We start from the raw sequence: 7,418 nt of genomic DNA, 5'->3' as shown, positions 1-7,418 counted from the left end.
AGAAACATAATTGTGAGGTTGATGATGTGGTCATCTCAGAAATGGTGACAGACCTATGTGAGTGCAACCCAATTACATCAGCCCTAAGGAGGAATGGTCCTCTTTCCACCTCCCATTGAGTATATACTCAGTGCCAGGGAGCAGAGAAGTTTGCAGTACGTGCCTATTTGGAAGTCCTTGCATGAGGTTTTGAAAAAAAAAAAAGAAATCCTGGATTGGCTCACACACACCGGTGAAACAGATAGCAGTTCTGAAAGTCAATACAATTCATTTCAGGATGGCACACATTTTAAAAACAATGCATTGCTGTCAGAAAATAATCCAGCTATTTCTCTTATTCTTTATGTGGATGATTTTGAAGTGTGCAATCCACTTGGCACATCAAGAAAAAAAACACAAAATAACTGCCGTGTATTGGGTTTTAGCAAATTAGATCATCACTGACATCAATATACCTGGCAGTTCTCTGCAAGGCTGATGATATCAAAAAGTTTGGCTATAGCGCTGTTTTGGAACCTTTGTTAAAAGACCTTGCCAGCCTTGAAGAAGAGGGACTTCACATTCCTTCATTAGGCATTCAGGTTAAAGATACATTCTGTTGTGTTGCTGCAGATAACCTTGGTGCCCACTCCCTTGGAGGATTTGTGGAGAGCTTCTCTGGAACACACGTCTGTAGGTTCTGTAAGGGAGAAAGATCCCAGTTCCAGGTTAGTGAAGTCAGAGCTGGTGCATTTCCTCCTAGGACAGTACAAGAGCACAGGGATCATGTTCAGACAGCACATTGTTACGGAGTAAAGAGACAGTGCCCACTGACTGAAAAGATAAAATATTTTGATGTTTTATCTGGCTACCCACCGGATTTACTCCATGACCTCTTCGAAGGTATTGTACCTTTAGAATTGGCACTGTGCCTAAATGTCTTGATCAAAAGAAAATATTTCACACTTGACGAACTTAATAAATTGATCAAGGAGTTCCCATACAGATGGGCAGACAAGTCTGATGCACCACAATCAGTTCCATCGACCTTTGCTGCAAGAAAGTCTGTTGGTGGGAATGCCCATGAAAATTAGGCTTCGCTTCGCCTCCTTCCCCTGATAATTGGAGAAAGGATACCAGAGAGTGAACCCTCATGGCAGGTCCTTCTGAACCTTAAGGACATAGTTGAACTTGTCCTCTCTCCTGCTCATACAGAGTCAACTATTTGTTACCCTGAAAGCAAGATCTCTGAGCATAGACATAGATTCATGGAGACGTTCCCACAGGAAAGACTCATTCCGAAGCATCATTTTATAGAACACTACCCACAGCAGATCAAGGCTTTTGGTCCACTTGTGTCGCTGTGGACCATGCGTTTCGAGGCCAAACACAGCTTTTTTAAGCGTGTGGTCAGGCATACATTCTGTTGTCTCTTGCAGGAAAGCATCAGTTAATGGTTGCACACCATCTACATGGTGGTGCAGTTGTTCCACCCAAGGGAGTAGGTTTGATTTTGACATTGGTGGGGACACAAAAGTACTCCGAGGCATCGCTCCTTAAAGTTGATGTTTTTTGCATTTGCAATCATAATTTCATGTTATGTAGGGGTAACTAATGAGCAACTAATGAAAGACAAGAAGGCAACTTAGAAGAGTTCTCAGTTGCTCTGGCTGAAGTCAACTGTGCATCATCATGACTAACACATCCATCATTATTTAACCTCACCTGTGAATTTCCAGCCTCTCCTCCATCTCCTCCTTCTCTACCTAATCCAGCTTCTCCTTCTCTACCTCTTCCTCCCTCTCCTCCTCCCTCTGTTCTAGCCTCTCCTCCTCTACCTCCTCTGGTCTCTCCTTCTTCTCCTTCTCTACCTCTTCCTGCCTCTCCTCCTTCTGTTCTAGCCTCTCCTCCTCTACCTCCTCTGGTCTCTCCTTCTTCATCTCCTCCAGCCTCTCTACTGTCTGTCTCTGTCACCTGACTGAATATGTTGATGCAGGACATATGAACAGATACATTAGGGATACAATGATCATAGAGTTTGATGGTACAGTTATTGCCTGAGGAAAAAGGCTTTTACTTTTACACACTTGTGTAATTTATTCCCCCAAAAATATGGATGTATAAAATTACATGAGCATCTGGAATCTGAGGTTTTTTTGTAGGCCTATTTTCCTGACCAATGTTCTTTTTTTTATTTTTTTAAATAACTTTAAAAAAGTGTATCTGTTTGCCATTAAATATAGGCTTTTATTCATTATCTGTAGCCTATTGTTGAGGCTCGACAGTTAGATACCCTTGAAGTAACTTACACTTTGACTTACAAAGTGTCTTGTCCATTTTCCTTTTATTTGACATTATTACCAAGCACAGACCCACAGGCAGAGCGCGCACGCACGCAGACAGACAGACAGACAGACAGACAGACAGACAGACAGACAGACAGACAGACAGACAGACAGACAGACACAAACACAAATGTCCATGTAAATGACACCAATGATGTTAAAATCCGTCTAGCTGACGTGACCCAGGCAGAAGAAATGCCGAACATGATGAACATGTTGACAACTTACATTCGCGGTTGCAGATTGAAGCACCGTGACCTCCTGTCCGACCAACGAGCAGGTAACTTTTACAAGCAGACGGAGTGACAGCGGGGACAGCCAATCACATGTACGTTAGCGAGAAACGGCAGAGCCAATCGGAGATCGATATTCAGGTTAGAGGCGGGACTTCTAGCAGAGACCGACTGTTAACCCTTTGTGTGCCATAATCATTAACTAAACACTACGGACAGCGGACACAGCAGCTGAATATTGGTAGGGACGTGTCCCTAGCGTCCCTACCCAATTCTACGCCCTTGGTTCCACCGTCTCTCCAGGCAAAAAAACGGTCAATGGTTGATTTGACTGTGCTGAGAGAAGACATAAAAAAAGCACTGCAAATGAAATTTCCCAGCGTTTCATTCGTCCAGATGGCATCCACGGTGTGTTGCAGTGGCACCAGTTACTCCACTGGAATGATATTGGCACACGGATCAACAGGTTGTCTTCCAGATTTTGTGGAGTTGATTCAGATTGCTGTTGTAAATGGGAAGGTTGGGTTCATCGTTAAATGTTTAAATGCATGGTTTATTGAACACCTTAGAAGCTTTGAACTCGAAAACACAGGAAGTGTTAAGGTGATTGAGCCAAATGAGCTGTCTGACTTTTTTCCAATGGCAGCGTGCACCGTGGCTGGGAAGCGTATGGTTACCCAGAAGCGCTACATTAATGTTGATATACTATAGTGGCCATTAGCACCATATCATTTGTTTGACTTGACCTTCAAGGAAATTTTGGAAAATGCAAAATGAGAAATGGTATTCTGTAGTCCTGGAATTTTTATTACATTATGTTTCAATGGGAATGTATTCTGTAAATCAAACTAAAATGGTGTCTTTTCTCTTACAGTTACTCCCATGTCTCATCCAGCCAAACTAAGGGTCATTCTTCAGGACCACGATATTCGGAAACTTGACTTACCTCATGGCCTCCCTAGAACTGTGGTTGAACTTGAATCTGTTGTTAGAGAAACATTTGGGGTTCAAGGGAACTTTACTTTGCATTATAAAGATGCAGACTTTGGAGATGAATATTTTAGTCTTACCTCAACAAGTGACATAAAGGACAAAGACACAATAAAGGTGGTTGACATTGAACCTCCCACATTCACTCTCAACTTAACTGAAGTGAACACTTCCTTTGAAAGTGAATCAGAAATCTCCACCTATAGTGCAGCAACAGTGCTCTCAGACAGTACTTCGATGACCACCATCCAAAGCAGTTGGATACACTGATTCTATCATCACCTGAACATGGGATTCAGCGATCAGAACGGTGGCCCACTGCATTTCCTGTACCTCGGTTTGCATATGATACCGAGCTGATGCTCACTGCAGGAAATGAGGCTTACAAGAACAATGCAACTCCACTCAACTTCACCTCAATCCTTTCTGACATCCTCGAAAAGGCTGGCAGAAAGCGTCTTTCAGTATGTGGCTGATCCATCAAGCTCACAGTTTGCAGATGTTGCTGAGGTGTTGATTCTGAAGTATCCTTGCCTTAAAGAAGCAGGATCATACAACGGATGTTATGGATGGCAACAGCGTCTGAAATACAAGATGGGGAACTATAGGTCCAAACTCAGAGGGCTTGGATGCCCTGAACTTGATGTCAACTCTCTCAGAAAGAAGAGACCACACGACAAAGCGCCTGCAAAGAACATTAAAAAGCCAAAAAAGTCAGAAGTTAACTATTTACCCCCTATTCCACAAGGAGAAACAGAGGAAAGTCTGGAAGGTGAAAGACTGGAGCTCCTCAATGAAGTGAGGAAGAAGAACAACTCGCAGATCATCGGTGGCAAAATGGGAAAGACATTTTCGATTTGCAGGCAGGAGGTTGTGAATCAGGAACCATCCGTCAGTGACCTCAAAGAAAGATGGCCTGCTCTTTTCAACGCAGCTGAGGGAAATATTTCTCCAAGACAATTCACAGTATATGATATTTTGTTCATTATCATGTTGTGCCTATTTGTGCCTTTTCTTTCCATTCAGATTAACCAGGAATTCAAACGCATCACGACTGTGAGCCTGGAGACCACTACTCTTCAAAAATGATCTCTTTGCTGTCCTCAAGGGGAGGGGCTTCTAAAATGAAGATTCAGCACTTACAGAACATCCTCCTAAAGGTATGAATAAATGAAATGAAGTTACTTACATAAAGATGATATTAGATTTTTGAACGTGACTGTACAAGTGACCAAAAATGCAATTTAACATCAATTGTAAGATTGTTTATTGTCTTCTAGATGTAGACAACTCTATTTCATATGAGGGAATATAATGTCAGATATTTGTTTATGCCTTAGTCTAAGGAAAAAAATATATAAATAAGAACTAAATTACAGGTGAGATGATATACATTAGGCCTCACAAACCTCATCATTCTGTCTTTATGTAACTACCAAAAACACATCTTCCTGTTCAACATACTTTTTCTTTTTCACAGGACAATTCTGTGGAGGCAAGGAGGGAAGTTGCCATCCGTGGCTTGATGGTGTACCTTAGGGAAAAGGAGGAGGTAGATCAGATACTTTGAGTTCACAGAGACAGAGGGTGTTTTTTACAAGCAGCTACTCCCCCCTTGTGGACCCACAGTGGTGCAATAGCACCATCTATGGACATAAATGTAATTGTTTTTTTAGAGCTAACTGTGGTGCTGTGTAATGTGTTCTACAATTAAACAAACAAATAGCAGGCGGCGTGTTTACATAAAAGAACTATGTGCATGTGAAATGTTCCCTCTACAAACAAACTTAAAACATTTATGCTGATTCTGACCAACCAGGATGGTGACGGGGATATCACAGGCGAAGTGATGAAGATCGTTCCAACAGGCTGCAAAGATTGTCCTGGAGGGAACGAGGTCCTAGTGGATGACATGGATATTCCCAGAGCCTGAGCCTTGCTAATATATATGCACTCAACCTCAGCTACCCAAAAGAACTGAAAAGCACTTTCGAAGTTTTTCAAAAGATCTTTCTTGAGCTGGATGACCTCAAATCAAGCCCCAAGGTAATGATGCTTAAAAATAAGCTGTTGTGCTGAAAAGGAAAGAGGCATCTAAGATGTCCTCTTATTAAAAAAGAAATGTTGCCATGTTGTTTGGAATGTGTTGATTACTGTGTGTTGTTTAATATTGTATTGTGTATTTAATGTTGAGAGTTTAGACATTTGGGTTGTCCTCAAAGTAAGAGGAAATGTTGCGTTATTTGCAATGTGTTGTTTAAATGTAAATGTAAATGTAAATGTAAATGTACTTTATTTATACAGCCCTTTACAACAATCCTTTCGGAGTACCAAAGTGCTTTACATAGTGTAATAATAAAAAGACAGAAGCAGAAATAAAAACAATTTAAAAACAATAAAAACAGTGAGAGCAATAAAATACAGCAAAGTCAAATAAAATAAAATAAGATAAAAGTGCCATTGTGCTACTGGGTATTAAAAGCCATCCTGAATAAGTAGGTTTTTAGCCTGGATTTAAAAAGGCCCGGGTCCGAGATGAGACGCATCTCGGTGGGGAGCTTGTTCCAGAGCCTGGGGGCAGCGACGGAAAAGGCTCGGTCACCCCAGTGTTTATATTTTGATCTGGGCACTTCCAGTGCAAGTTGATTTGTCGACCTCAACGCTCTACCTGGATCTCGGATGGTTAAAAGCTCGGATAAATATAATGGGGCAAGGCCATGAAGAGCTTTAAAAACAAACATTATAAGTTTAAAATCAATTCTAAAAAGGACAGGAAGCCAGTGAAGGGAGTTAAGAACAGGGGTAATGTGCACACGTCTGTGAGTGTTGGTTAAAAGACGAGCTGCGGCATTTTGCACGAGTTGGAGGCGACTGAGGGAGGACTGAGAGAGGCCAACATAAAGTGCGTTACAATAATCTAGCCGTGAACTAATTAAAGCATGAATGGCTTTCTCGAGGTCGTGGCGGCTTAAAAACATTTTAACTTTAGCTAAAAGACGCAGCTGGAAAAAACTGGTCCTGACAACATTACTGATTTGTTTGTCAAACTTGAGATGACTGTCAAAAGTTACACCCAGATTTCTGACAGTTGAACTGAGCTTTGGAGACAGGGTGCCAAAGTCGGCTGACGCAGTATCTCCAAACACAATACATTCAGTTTTTTCATCATTTAAGTTAAGAAAATTTTGAGCCAACCACTGCTTAATATCAGCAATACAGTCAAATAAAGAACATTGTGCACTGTTGCTGTTTGACTTCACTGGCAGATAGATTTGCAGGTCGTCTGCATAACAGTGAAAGGAAAGGTTGTGCCTGGCTATAATTGACCCCAGTGGTAACATGTACAAAGAAAAAAGGATAGGGCCAAGAATAGATCCTTGTGGGACTCCACAAAAGAGAGGAGCACTGGAAGAGGACAGGTCACCAACCATAACAGAGAAAGTCCTACTGGACAAATAGGATGTAAACCACTTCAACGCGGTGCCGTGGATGCCAACATAATTTTTTAGACGTGACAGGAGGACTGCATGGTCCACCGTGTCGAAGGCTGCTGTGAGATCAAGCAGCACTAAGACAACGGGGCACTTGGCATCCACAGACAGAGCAATATCGTTGTGCACCTTTAACAGTGCAGACTCAGTACTGTGGCGAGACCTAAACCCAGATTGGAACTTCTCGAGTACGGAGTTGTCATCCAAAAAGGACTGTAATTGTATAAAAACAGCTTTTTCTAAAACCTTAGAAAGAAAGGGCAGATTGGAGACAGGTCTAAAATTTGATAACACAGAGGGGTCAAGATTAGGCTTTTTAAGAAGGGGCCTGACCACAGCATGTTTAAACGCATCTGGAACAGTTCCTAATCTAAGGCAGG

At 41.9% G+C, this 7,418-nt stretch overlaps 1 pseudogene; it reads left to right on the top strand.

Annotated features, from left to right (window-relative positions):
• Positions 1-4,034: 4,034 nt before the first annotated feature.
• On the top strand, positions 4,035-5,480 carry LOC146960675 (uncharacterized; annotated as a pseudogene).
• Positions 5,481-7,418: the final 1,938 nt, after the last annotated feature.

This window comes from Trachurus japonicus, unplaced genomic scaffold (genome assembly GCF_045865225.1).
Source record: "Trachurus japonicus isolate A0001 unplaced genomic scaffold, Traja_1.0 AP030139.1".
Classification (NCBI taxonomy): domain Eukaryota; kingdom Metazoa; phylum Chordata; class Actinopteri; order Carangiformes; family Carangidae; genus Trachurus; species Trachurus japonicus.
The sequence above is the reverse complement of the archived record's forward strand: the minus strand, read 5'-3'. Positions and strand labels throughout refer to the sequence as shown.